Source organism: Asparagus officinalis, chromosome 8 (assembly GCF_001876935.1).
Source record: "Asparagus officinalis chromosome 8, Aspof.V1, whole genome shotgun sequence".
In the NCBI taxonomy this organism is placed as follows: Eukaryota; Viridiplantae; Streptophyta; class Magnoliopsida; order Asparagales; family Asparagaceae; genus Asparagus; species Asparagus officinalis.
The window spans coordinates 88101253-88116176 of NC_033801.1; the positions used below are offsets into that span (position 1 = coordinate 88101253).

General features: G+C 39.1%; 1 pseudogene; it reads left to right on the forward strand.

The window, feature by feature from the left end:
• Nucleotides 1759–11815, forward strand: LOC109821486 (annotated as a pseudogene).

Genomic DNA, 14924 nt, shown 5'->3' on the forward strand with positions numbered 1-14924 from the left:
ATATAGGTCTTTCCCACACATCCATACAGGAGTCGAAGAGATAAAGAATAAAGTTCATGAGCTTCTGGAGACGTGAGTGATAGTGCCGAGTTGTTCGTCTTACGGGTCACCAGTGTTGTTGGTGCCCAAGAAGGATGGAGGCTGGCGCATGTGTGTGGATTACAGAGCATTCAATAAGATAATAATCAAGAATCATTACCTACTACCATTAATCGATGATCTTATGGACCAGTTGGAAGGAGCGAGGTTCTTTACAAAGTTGGATCTTAAGTCTGGTTACCATCAGGTGAGGATTCAGGAGGATGACACTTAGAAGACTGCGTTCAAGACCAAGCAGGTCCTGTTCGAGTGGTTGGTGCTGCCGTTCGGGTTATGCAATGCTCCAACGACCTTTATGAGGCTCATGAATGATTTGTTGCGACCTTTTAGAGAGGATTTTGTGATAGTTTACCTCGATAATATCTTAGTGTATAGCAGGACCTCGGAGGAGCATCTAGTTCATGTTGAGAAGGTGTTTGAAGTGTTGCGGGATGGTCAGCTGAAGTTCAACGGGAAGAAGTGCGAATTTGGGAAGGATGAGTTGGTGTATCTTAGCTTCATTGTGGGGAAAGGCCAATGGAGGATAGATCCAAGCAAGGTGGTAGTGATCACGAAGTGGCTGACGCCTAGGATAGTAACGGAGGTGAGAAGCTTCATGGGGGCTTGCCAGTATTTGTACAAGTTTATTCGACATTTTTCTACTTAAGCGGCACCTTTACATGGCCTTACTAAGACGAAGGTTCAGTTCGAGTGGGGGCGGACGCATGAGGAGGCTTTTCAGTTACTGAAGAGGAAGATCTCAGAGGCACCAGTGTTGGCATTGCCTAATTTGCAGAGGATCTTCGAGGTAGAGACCGACGCTTCTAGCTATGCTATGGGCGCTGTATTAATACAGGATGGGAAGCCGGTGGAGTATCATTCTGAGATGTTTACAGGTGCTATTCAGAACTATCCGACTTACGATAAGGAGTTTTATGCGCTCTACCAGGCGATCAAGCATTAGAGGGTGTACTTATTAGGTAATGAGGTGGTTGTGCACTCGGATCACAAGCCATTAGAGTTTCTACATGCCCAGATGAAGCTACAACAGACACGTCACATAAAATGGATGTCCTATTTGATGGCTTTCAATATGTCATTAGGTACAAGAAGGGGGCGACTAACAAGCACTACTAGAAATATGAGTATTAACTACGGAACTATAGCGACGGACATTTCTGTCGCTATAAGGAGACTTATAGCGACGGAAATATCCATCGCTATAGTTCCGTCGGCAATACACTTATACCGACGGAAAAGGTATTATTGGCGACGGAAAATTTCCGTCGCCATTAATTTCCCGACAGAAAATATCCGTCGATAAAAATCCGACGTTAAAATTTTTTAGCGACGGATTTTTCAAGTTATGACGACGGAAATGCCGTTGCTAATGAACAACTTTTAGCGACGGAAATTCCGTAGCTAAAATAACTTTTAGCGACGTACATTCCATAGCTAAAACAACTTTTGGCGATGGAATTTCTGTCGTGAAAAAATAAAAAAAAAGAAAAATTTTGGGCGCGGGCTTGCCCAAAAAATTTGGGCATCCCGCGCCCGACAGAGGGATTTTCCCCAAATCCTTATCTCATTTCCCCCCTCTCCTCATTCCCCCCTCCCCCCCTCTCTCCCTCCCCTTTCTCTTCGTCGGCACCACAACCGCCGCCAACCCTCACCCCGGTTCCTCTCTCCGATCCTCTCCAACCTAGGGTTCCAAGAGCTTGCCATGGCCGTCCTCTCCCTCTCCTCCACTCTCTTTCTTCATATTCCCTCCCAAAATTATGCTCCGATCAGTGCTCTGACGAGGCGGTGTGAAATCAAATCCCTTGAAATAAACCCTAAGATTTCCCTAATTTCTGTTCACATGTTGCTTTTTGATGTAGCTTCCAGCGCCCGGTCATTGAAATCTCAGGGATTCTCCCGCTTCTCCACCGTCACTGAAGCGTCGCCGGGCCCTCGGAATGGCTCCGATAACTGATTTAACGTTGAAATCAGGGTTTTTAGATTCAATTATTAGGGGTAAATGGTTTTTGATGATGAATTTACAGACGAGAGTAGGGAATCTCATCAGAGGGGAGTTCTTGGAGTCTCGATCGGAGTCTTCAATCGATGTTATCAATACTGTAAGCCTCGATCTTTTCACTTTATGCTTTCCCAATGGATTGTTATTGAATTTGCTGAAAAAAGTGTTTTTTAAATAATAATAGGCGACACAAGAAGTAGTTTCTAGTATTCCATTGACTACAGACGAAGAGTTCAAAGCGGCGGTTAACGTTGCAAAAAAAGCTTTTCCTAAATGGAAGAATACTCCAGTTACTTCAAGGCAGCGGGTTATGTTCAAGCTCTAAGAGCTCATTCGAAGAGTCATGGTAATTTATTTTGAAAAATGTTTACTTTGTAGCAAGGGTCAATTACTAATGGTATATGTGTTTCTATTTCAGGATAAGCTTGCTATGAATATTACAACTGAACAGGGGAAGACACTTAAAGATGCTCAGGGTGATGTTTTCCGTGGTTTAGGTTAGTTTAACACCAAATCTAAATTTCCATTAAAGTCTGCGTGTATTATTTCGTAATGAACCAATATGTTAGGGATGATGGACAATTGGACATTGTTGTTTATTTTATTTAGTGAAAAACATAATTTAGATGGATGCGTAATTTGCACAATTGTTTCTTAGTATGTTATTGTAGAGGTGGTGGAGCATGCTTGTGGGATGGCAATGTTAGATCTAAATCATAAAACCATGATTAATTCGAAGAGATTAACAATAATCAAAAGGAGTGGAAGCTTATACTCGAAGAGATTAACAATAATCAAAAGGAGTGGAAGCTTATACCTGAATCCATAGATGAAACTTGAGATGGGTTTTGGATCTTCTAACCTTAGGGTTGAAACTTGAGATGGGTTTTGGATCTTCTAACCTTAGGGTTTCTCTAGCCAAATTTCTCTCTAGATGGGGCTGAAGAGAATTAGAGAGTGTAATCCTAGATTAGGGACCATAACCCCTTATTTATAGATGTTGTACATTTGCAATTTGGCCCCTTATCAAATCACAATTACAACCTGGTATCTGCACATATAACCCCATGATTTATTTAAATACCCATTAACCCAAATTAATTGATCACTTTAGTGGGTTATCCCGAAGGATAGCAATACACACGGATTAATCATATGTGTCCACAAATAGATTTAATTAGATTTAAATCCAACAATCTCCCACTTAGGCACCATATGACTCCTTAAAATGTGTATAACCTTATGAGCTCAAAACTGCTATCACTGTAAAGGTATTTCCGAACAATCTCGTCCATTGACTATATCAATATAGGATCAAAGCGGCATTCGTCACATTTATCATCACTAAACCCATCAATGGTCACATATACCAATACAATCAAACGACATAGATCAAACATGGATGTGCAGCATGAAAATTACATGCAATGTGATCAGTACATGTCTATTTTCAACTGGTCCTCCTTTAGTGAGGTCAAAACCAAATATAATGTAACAGAGTGTCTTAACTGAATACTTTATTCTGATCAGACAATACAACCAAATATAAAGCACCATAATTACAAACTCCCACTAAATCATGATACCCTCAAATAATACCACACCCATATGAGCAGTATGCTCATGAAAGACCTTGGGTGGCAATCCCTTAGTAAGATGATCAACTATCATAGAGTTTGTCCTAATGTGCTCTATAGATATCTGTCCACTCTGTACCCTTTCTTTCACAACAAGGAACTTAATGTTAATATGTTTTGACTTAGTTGAGCTTCTGTTGTTATTGGAATACATTACTGCAGATTTATTATCACAATATAACATTAGTGGTCTTTCAACATTTTTTAAAATGCGTAGTCCCGTGATAAAATTTCGCAGCCATATTCCCTGATTGGATGCCTCATAGCAAGCTACAAATTCTGCTGCCATAGTGGAGAAAGCTACGAGTGTCTGTTTAACACTTTTCCATGATATAGCTCCTCCTGCTAACATATAAATGTAGCATGATGTAGACTTTCTGCTATCTTGGCATCCAGCAAAATCAGAATCAGAGTACCCAATGACCTCCAGCTGATCTGATTTACTATATGTGAGCATATAATCTTTTGTTTTCTGAAGTTACCTCATAACCCTTTTGACTGCTATACAATGATCCATACCAGGGTTGCTTAAGTATCTGCCTAACATCCCAACAATGTACGTAATATCCGGACGCGTACATACCTGAGCATACATTAGACTTCCTATAGCCGAAGCATAAGGAATCTTCTGCATTTCCTGAATTTCAAGGTTACCTTTAGGGCACTGATTGAGACTAAACTTGTCTCCTTTAGCAACAGGGGTGTCACCTGGTCTGCAATCTTGCATGCCAAACCTTTTAAGTACCTTATCGATATAGCTCTTTTGTGATAATCCAAGAATACCCCGAGAGCGATCTCGATGTATCTGGATTCCTAATATAAAAGAGGCGTCCCCAAGATCTTTCATCTCAAAATTCTTTGACAGAAATTTCTTGGTTTCGTGCAACATGCCTATATCATTAGTGGCAAGCAATATGTCATCGACATACAAAACCAGAAAAATATACTTACTCCCACTGAACTTGTGATATACACAGTCATCAACAATGTTCATCTCAAAACCGAACGAGATAACTATTTGTTGAAACTTATGATACCATTGACGATGAGCTTGCTTGAGTCCATAGATGGATTTCCTTAATTTGCAAACCATATTCTTTGGGTCTCCCGACACAAAGTTTTCTGGTTGTACCATATAAATTATCTCATCAATGTCTCCATTGAGAAATGCAGTCTTAACATCCATCTGATGTAACTCAAGATCATAATGAGCAACAAGTACCATGATTGTTCTGAATGAGTCTTTCGATGAAACCGGAGAGAAAGTCTCTGTATAATCAATGCCTTCCTTTTGAGTAAAGTCTTTAGCTACAAGACGTGCCTTATACCTCTCCACATTACCGTTTGCATCCCGCTTGGTTTTAAAAATCCATTTACAACCAATTGGTTTTGACCTTCTGGTAATGGGACAAGTTCCCAAACCTTATTATCTTGCATAGACTTGTACTCTTCATTCATGGCATCAATCCACTGTTGAGAGTTAGAACTTTTCATGGCCTGAAGGAAGTTGATTGGATCATCTTCCAACATTCCATTACTTTCCTCATGTTCTTGGAGAAATACAATGTAATCATCCGGAATAGCATTTCTCCTTTCTCTCGTGGATCTCCTTAATGGCACTGGTTCTTGAGGTTGTTGAGTTTGTTCTTCTGGAACAGGGAGTTGTTCAACATTGTCATCTTGAGGTTACAGATTTACTTCTTGAGCAACAATAGGTATATGAACCTGAATATTATCAAAAGTAACTGTATGAATTGGATCTGAAGCCAATTTCTCCTCAAAAGCAATGTCTCTAACCTTATTTCTCCCCCCAAACTCAACATCCTCAAAGAATGTTGCTGTTCCCGTCTCAAAAATATTCCTGAGTGTGAGATCATAAAACTTATAGCCCCTAGAGCATTCAGAGTAGCCAATAAAGTAGCTGCTAACTGTTTTGGAGTCCAATTTCTTTTCATTTGGCCTATAAGGCCTTGCCTCAGCTGGACATCCCCAAATATGTAAATGCTTTAAACTGGGCTTTCGACCAGTCCAAAGCTCATAAGGTGTTTTAGCAACTGCTTTACTTGGTACTCTATTCAGAATGTAAGCTGCTGTCTTAAGTGCTTCTCCCCAGAGAGACTCTGGTAAAGAAGAATGAGAGATCATACTTCTTACCATATCGTTAAGAGTCCTGTTTCGTCTTTCAGCTACACCATTCATGCTAGGTGAACCTGGCATGATGTACTGTGGGACGATACCGCATTCCTCTAGGTATCTAGCAAAAGGTCCTGGACGATCAGATCTAACAGTTTTAATTCTTCTATTGAGTTGATTCTCAACTTTAGCTTTATAGGTTTTGAACATGTCCAGATACTCAGATTTTTCATGAATAAGATATAGGTACCCATAACGTGAGTAATCGTCTATGAATGATATAAAATATTGTTGACCATTCCAGGATGCCGTAGGGAATGGTCCACAAATATCTGTATGTATCAATTATAAGACTTCTGAAGATCTGTTGGTACCTAATCTCTTAACTTTCGTCTGTTTTCCCTTGATACATTCAACATATACGTTGAAGTCCGAAAAATCAAGAGAATCCAAAATGCCATCAGACACAAGACGCTCAACTCTATCTTTTGAGATATGACCCAAGCGCTTATGCCATAATGTTGCCGAATTTTCCTTTTTTAATTTACGCTTAGTACCACACGATTCCGCATGCAAAGTTTTATTATAAGAAGCAATTGTATCAAGCAAATATAGGTTGTCATAAGTACTCAAGTAACCAGTTCCCACAACATTTGAATTAAAAGATAAACTGAATTGATTGTTTCCAAATGAACAAGAATAACCTGATTTGTCCAATACAGAAACTGAAATCAAATTCCATCTAAAAGACGGTACTACAAAAGTATCTTTCAAATCCAAATAAGAATCAATTCTTAATAGCAACCTAAAGTGCCAAATTGCTTCCACATCTACCGATTGACTGTCGCCCACAAAGATGTGTCTTTCAACATCACTTGGCTTTCGGTAGCTCAGGCAACCCTACATAGAAACACTTATGTGAGTAGTAGCACTAGAGTCTAACCACTAAGTGTTTCTAGGTACTGAAGCTAAATTAACCTCAGAACAGACCAAAGTAAGGAATGTACCCTTATTAGCACGCCAGGCATGATATTTGGTACAATCCTTCTTTACATGTCCAGGCTTGTTACAGAAGAAACAACCCTGATTATCCTTATATTGTTTCTTCTGAACTGGACCCTTAGCAGCTTCATTATCATTCATTCTTTTCTTGCCCTTATCCTTAGAGGCATAGGCCAAATGAGCACTTTCAATCTTATCTTGCTTCAACCTGTCTTCTTCTTGCACACAGTATGAAATGAGCTCATTTAGAGTCCATTTCTCCTTTTGGCAGTTATAACTGACCTTAAACTGATTAAATTGTGCAGGAAGAGATAACAGAACCAGATACACCAATAACTCATCACAAAGATCGAGTTTAAGTACCTTAAGCTTTGAAGCAATATGAGACATTTCCATAATGTACTCCCTGATATTTCCTTTGCCCTTATAGTTCATCAAAATCAAGCGAGCTAAAAGCATGCTTGTTTCTACCTTATCTTTTTTCGTAAAACGTTTCTCAATTTCGGCAAGGAAATCTTTAGCCTTAGTAACCCCTTCGGATTCTATGCCCCTGAAGGCTTCCGGAACGCTGCGCTTAATGATCATAAGACTCATGCGATTTGAACGCTCCCACTTCTCATACTCCTTCTTTGCATCAAGAGTGCTATCCGCATTGAGAGATTAAGGTTGTTCAATTCTTAATGCAAGGTCTAGATCCATGCAGCCAAGAACAATTAATATGTTCTCTTTCCAAACCTTGAAGTTTGTCCCATTTAGCATGGGAATTGAGTTGATGTTAGCAGAAATTGTTGCAGTAGATGCATTAGCTGAAATAAAACAAAAAAATGCTCACATTAATAACCATAATTAGTAATCAATAAAATTCAAATAATGACAAATCCCATCCAAGATATCCGTTACATCATTAATATCAAGTCTTTGGACAGTAATATTAATTGCAAGTGATATCTTGTTGCAACAATCAAACACTGACAATAACACATGTCAAATAATGAAACTATCTTTGGATCGATTCACTATCCATATGTAAACCTTATAATTGTCACATGTTTATCATCACAGATGTGTATGCAGTCTAAATAAATATAAACCTTCCTTTAGGCTGATTAAATATTTACACGAAAACATACACACAAACATCTGACATCCCTCATGAACAATTTACACAAGAGAGATTACTTTGGTAACATCTTGTTTTAATTAATCATTTGGAATGAGAGACAACTTAATATCTTAGTATCATATTATTTGAATTAAATAATTGATTAACTACCAAAACTAATTCAAATTAAGCAACTTAATTTGAATTAACCAAATTTTCCATAGCTTAATTAGAGCCCATAACTTAATTTAATAAATTAAGTATACCAAAGTGGACCCATGAAAAACCGAGGCTTAACCATAGTGAACACGAAGTTCGTTTGACTTTGAACGCTAGGTTCGACTGTATTGAGTACAAGACTCACCTAAGAACGAGCGCGAATTTCGTTTGAAAATTGAATGTGATGTTCAACTTGAGAACGAACTCAAGATTTGTTTTGACTGAGCACAGGGCTCGCCTGAGGATGAACGCGGAGTTCGACCTGAGAATGAACGCAATGTTCAACTTGAGAATGAACGCGAGGTTCGACTTGAATTGAGCGCGAGGCTCACCTAAAAAACTGAGCGCGAGGCTCAACTTGAATTGAGCATGAGGCTCACCTAAGAACTGAGCACGAGGCTCAACCTGAGAACGAACGCTAAGTTCATTTAAATTGAGCGCGAGGCTCACCTGAGAACTGAGCGCGAGGCTCAACTTGAATTGAGCGCGAGGCTCACCTGAGAACGAACGCTAGGTTCGTTTGAGTTAAGCGCGAGGCTCAACCTGAGAACGAACGCTAAGTTCATTTAAATTGAGCGCGAGGCTCACCTTAGAACTAAGCGCGAGGCTCAACTTGAATTGAGCGCGAGGCTCACCTAAGAACTGAGCGCGAGGCTCAACCTGAGAACGAATGCTAAGTTCGTTTAAATTGAGCGCGAGGCTCACCTTAGAACTGAGCGCGAGGCTCAACTTGAATTGAGCACGAGGCTCACCTAAGAACGAACGCTAGGTTCGTTTGAGTTGAGTGCGAGGCTCAACCTGAGAACGAACGCTAAGTTCGTTTAAATTGAGCGCGAGGCTCACCTTAGAACAAACGCGAAGTTCGTTTGAAGCTTTCAAGCCTCGCCAAAATTTAAGGTAACAACCTCCTTAATTTTCACCACGTTTTCACGCACGAACCCTAAGGGTTTCAATCTGAAACCGCCGCCGCCATTGCTCCTGCACCCAAAGGACGAAACCCTAGGGTTTCCTGACGCCGCCGTCACCGTCGGAGTCGAGAGCGAGACCGCTAGCGATGCTGCGCCGACGAGGAGCACAGGACCGATGACCAAAAACAAAATAGATCCAAAATTTCTCGATTTATTTCAAAAAACAGATCCAGAATCGAAAAAATGAATTTTCTTGATCCAGATCCAAGAAAAATCGAAGGAAAAATCCAAAAAATTCCAAAATTGTACTGTTCACGGCGAATTTTTTATTGTTTATCCGAAAAATAAAAAATGTAACTGTTCATCCGAACATTACTATTCATCCGAGAACAGATCTGAATCCATAACATAGATTTTAAGATCAAAAAACCCAATTTTTAAGAACTTAAACCCCTAAGAATTAATCACAGGTAGCTCTGATACCACTTGTTAGATCTAAATCATAAAACCATGATTAATTCAAAGAGACTAACAATAATCAAAAGGAGCAGAAGCTTATACCTGAATCCATAGATGAAACTTGAGATGGGTTTTGGATCTTCTAACCTTAGGGTTTCTCTAGCCAAATTTCTCTCTAGATGGGGGTGAAGAGAATTAGAGAGTGTAACCCTATATTAGGGACCATAACCCCTTATTTATAGATATTGTACATTTACAATTTGGCCCCTCATCAAATCATAATTACAACCTGGTATCTGCACATATAACCCCATGATTTATTTAAATACCCATTAACCCAAATTAATTGATCACTTTAGTGGGTTATCCTGAAGGATAGCAATACACACAGATTAATCATATGTGTCCACAAATAGATTTAATTAGATTTAAATCCAACAGGCAACACTCCACATGGGGGAATACGTGTCAAATGTTTCAAGTGGAATCGATTCAAGGAAGCCAAGTTCTACAATTTGTTTGACTCTGCTTGCTACTTCAACTAAATCATATATAGATAAATAATCACTAGATATTTGTTCTAAGGTCTAGTTATCTATGTAGATGTTCCTAATGGCTGTGACATGTGGTAACACTTTTGTTTGTTACATTTTTTATAAGTAATTTGAGGACATAGACACTACATTAACCCCCACTAAAAAAACAATAAAGAGAAAATCAAAACATCCTTATTACTTATGCAGACTGGTTGATTGCTGCTTTATGTATCCATATATTATCATATACTATGTGATTTGGCGAAGGGGTAATAAAAATATAGCTATATAGTATATAGTAATATTAGCATATTGTGAGCTAGTCTGAGCTTACTTGTGGTTGCCTAATGCTGGTTATATGAGCTTGTTTGCATACTCTGATGGCTTGCCTAATGACATTTCATGTTCTCCTTCCTCCCAATTATTTTTGATAAATATTGTTGAACGTGTTTATATTTTTGATGTTCACCATGTATTTTTGATGTTGCAAGTTTCGTGGATTTTTTTTAATTTTTATTTTTAGTTTTAAGGGCTTGGAGAAAATGTAGTAGTAAGTTGATTTTTGCAATAAATTTTGGAGCAACCTAAAGAGCTATCAATATATAGAAATATTAGTTTTCTTTATTATCAATAAACTCGAAATCAAGTCTTTTATGAAAATACTATATGGATTATTATTTTGTTCCTAAGCATATAAAGGTTGTTATATACTTTTTTAAATATGCACTAAATATAATGACAACGGAGTTAAAGTTTCAATTCCTTTATTTATTCCTTGCAAGAAACATACATCCCAGAAAATAGTGCATCAAATCATTTAGTCAATCAAATTTTGTAATCAATTTGCATTTTTTATCCAAATGATCTTATACTGATACTGATTTGTGTATCATGTACTAATTGAGACACTATTATAGTTTAATCAAATCATATGTCATATTTTACCACTAAAATGCATGCTGTCTCCCCCCTTAATGTAGACAAAAAGCTCCTCAACATAGAGCAATTAAGTGAGGGTTATGTTGAAGATTACCCAATGTTTTCATGTGTTGACTACTAAGCTTCTTGGAAATCATGACATATAAAAACTAGAGCAGGCTCTAGTGGACTTGTTGGGATCCTTCATATGTATGGATTTAATGTTCACAAAGTCAAAGACATGATATGTATGAACGTATGATGCATTTTTCAATCTTATGTGTACTAACTTAAGGATTTAATAAATTTAAAAAGTATGTATGTATATCGTCGTGTTGTGCTTGTCCATTTTCCTTAGGGGCTGTGTGTTTGCATAAGGGGGAGGGCAAGGGTTATGGTGAGGGCGAGGGTGAGAGTTATGGCGAGGGTGAGGGTTAGGGTTAGGTGAGTGTTAGGGTTAGGGTTAGGTGAGGGTTAGGGTTAGGTGAGGGTGAGAGTTATGGCGAGGGTGAGGGTTAGGGTTAGGTGAGTGTTAGGGTTAGGGTTAGGTGAGGGCTAGGGTTAGGTGAGGGTTACATTGAGGGTTATAGTAAGGGTTATGTTGAAGGTTAGCATAACACAAAGCCCAAAATATATACATATAATATTTTTATGTGATGGTGGTGTTGATGGTGCGTGCGTGCGTAGTGATGATAGTATTGGTTGCCATGTTGTTAACGTTTGATTTATATTTGCAGGTCGGGACTTCTAGACAAGGTGGAGCTGGTGATGAGGATGATGATGATGATGATCAAGAGGACTGATTTGTTTTTTTACCTTTGAAAATAATGAATGAGTGTGTTGTATAAACAATATTTATCATGGTGTGTACTGTATAAACAATGTTTATTATGTTGGGATATTTTAATTAAATTATATGTGTTATATATGCATGAGAATGAATATTATACTGCTGATTGAACAGGATTTTAAATTTATTATATTATTGTACAAGTTTTTTCAACTTTCAAATTATTTTTAAAAAAATATTGGAAATATTTAGCAACGGATTAGCCATCACTAAATAGACTTTTAGCGACGAAAAACAGATACGGGGGACAAATATTACCGACGGATTTTTCGTCGTTAATGTTAATGGCGACGGAAAATTCATTTTATTTTTTTTAAAATAGTTATAGCGACGGATTTTCCGTCGCTAATAAGTTTTAGCGACGGATTTTCCATAGCTAAAAGTGGTTTTAGCGACGGATTTTCCGTCGCTAATGTTTTTTTATTTTTTTAAAAAAAATAATGCGACGGATTATTCATCGCTAATTTTCCGTCGCTAAAATTTAGCGACGAAAAATCCGTCGCTAAAACCCATTTTAGCTACCCTCACTGTACTGATGGTTTTTTGGTGACGGAATTTTATTTTTTCCATCGCTAAAGGTTTTAGCGACGGATTTTCAACTTTTAGCGACGGATTTTCGACTTTTAGCGACGGATTTTTCCGTCGCTAAAAGTCATGTTTCTAGCAGTGAAGTTGGCCACTATGTGAGAGCTTTGTTTGTGGCGACGCGTATTCAGCCCTTGGTTCCTGTGGAGTATGTACAAATGTACACATCCATCAGAGACTTCAGTAGTGTGTTCGAGCAGGTGAAGACTGGTCGAAGGGGGAAGTATGAGCTCGAAGAGGATAGTTTGTTATATCGTGGGACATCGCTTTGCATTCCGTAGGATGGCGATCGGTTGCAGTGGATTAGAGAGGCACATACATCACGTGTGCAAGGTCATTTTGGAATTCAGAAGATGCTTCTCAATCTACGACGCCATGTCTTTTGGCCTAAGATGTTAAAGGATGTTACCAAGTATGTTGGAGGATGTAAGCTATGTTACATATCTAAGCCTTCTAACAGAAAGAGGGGATTGTATCTACCGTTGCCAGTGCCATCGAGACCATGGGAGAGTATTTCTATGGATTTCTTAAGAGGGTTGCCAACGACCAAGCGCGAACATGATTACTTGTTCGTTGTGGTGGACTCCTTCTGCAAGATGGTGATCTTGATTCCTTGCAAGAAGACCATGACGAGAGCGGGTGCAGTGCAGTTGTTCTTTGAGCATGTGTGGAAGCACTTTGGTTTACCGAGTTCGATTATTTTAGATCAGATAGTAGGTTTCTCAGGCACTTTTAGGATTCTTTGTGGAGTTTTACAGACACCAAATTAAAGAAAAGCACGGCCTTTCATCCACAAACAGACGAGCAAACAGAAGTAGTCAACCGAACTATGGTTCACATGTTGCGGGGGTATAATTCCAGGCACCCTAAGACTTAGGATGAGAGCTTACCATATCTTCAGTTTGCTTTCAACAGGGCTATTCGCGGATCTTTGGGAAAGTCACCATTTGAGATATGTTACGGGTTCTTACCACTAAGTCCATTCGATTTAGTATTCTCTAGTGAAGCTACGGCCGACCGCAAAGAAGGGAGTGAGAGACAAAGGGCTCAACGATTTCTGGAGAAGATTATGCAGATTCACACTACGGTTGAAGCACAGTTCAAGAAGTTACAAGCAAAGTACAAGGTGAAACATGATCAACATCGAGTTTTTTGTAATTTCGGCAAAGGTGATATGGTGTAGCTGAACTTAGGTAAGGAGCGGCTAAGGGAGAAGGAAATAAGTTGAAGCCTATACGATATGGTCCATTTTGGATTCTCGATCAGATCAGTGACAACGCCTTTAAGATGGATTTGCCACCTTACTTAGGTATGTATTCGATGATCAATGTTGAGTACTTGAAGTTGTTCGAGCCTCCATTGCTGGACGATGAGGCTGACGACAATGTGATCTTTCCGCATGTTGAAGACTTGTGGTTTGATAGAGAAAAGCCGCTGAAAGAGGATAGCATTTTAGAGAGGAAGGTGACCACGACTAGACGGGGGTCGAAGGAGTTATTTCTGGTTAGATGTCAAGGTCAGGTTCCTAGCAAAGCCAGGTGGTTCAACAAAGAAGGAGGAGCTCGAGAGTTTCCTCACATGAAGTTCTAACTTGAACGGGACTTCAAATTCCTAAAGGGGGAGCCATGATACGGGTTTATCTTCTTCTCTACTTCGGGAATTTAGTGATCCTCATGGGAGCTTGAGGATAGATGATTCTCATGATAGCTTGAGAATAAAAGCATGGGAGGAGTCACGGATGGCGGCGTAAAACGGTCAAAATCAGAAAAACGACGAAGATCAGGAAGCTGGCGATAAGGCTCTGGCCGGTCGACCGAACGACCAGTATCGATCGACCGAGGTAGCACATTCGGTCGACTAAATGATCAACATCAGTCACCGAAAACATGCACCTACAAGGTCGATAAATAAGCTTTCTGGTCGGTCAATCGACAGGGGCATGTCGGTCGACCGACGGGGTTTCCTGGGCTAAATTGGACTCATGTTTTGATGCGAATCCAAGTTGTGTTTGGCTTGGGTATTTATGATTTTGTTATCCATGTTGTTTAACAAATAAATAGGGATTGTTTGGGGTTTCTAAATATCAGATTAGAGTTTAAAGAGGATAGAGAAGTTGTTCTTTATTCTAGAGAGATTGTGAGAGAGATTTTGAAATCTTTTGTTCTTTATAATCTAGAGAAGGTAGTTTCCTTCGCCAAATTGAATTATTCTTGTGTTTTGCTGTTTTCTTCTTAAAACCTACCTTTGATAATTCTACGATCAAATGTGCTCGTAAGACGATTCGTATCACGGGGAGATGTGGGCGATTTTGAAATCTTTGAGTTGCTCAAGAGCTTCTTGACCGCCTTCAGGTATAGTATCATCCTCGAGTCTTTAGTTTCATATTCTCCCCTTACTTGGTAGACAACAAGTTAGGAGTCGGTCAGGATATAGATGAGCTCAGCTTTTGTTTCTAAGGTGGCTCAGAGTCTTGCCAA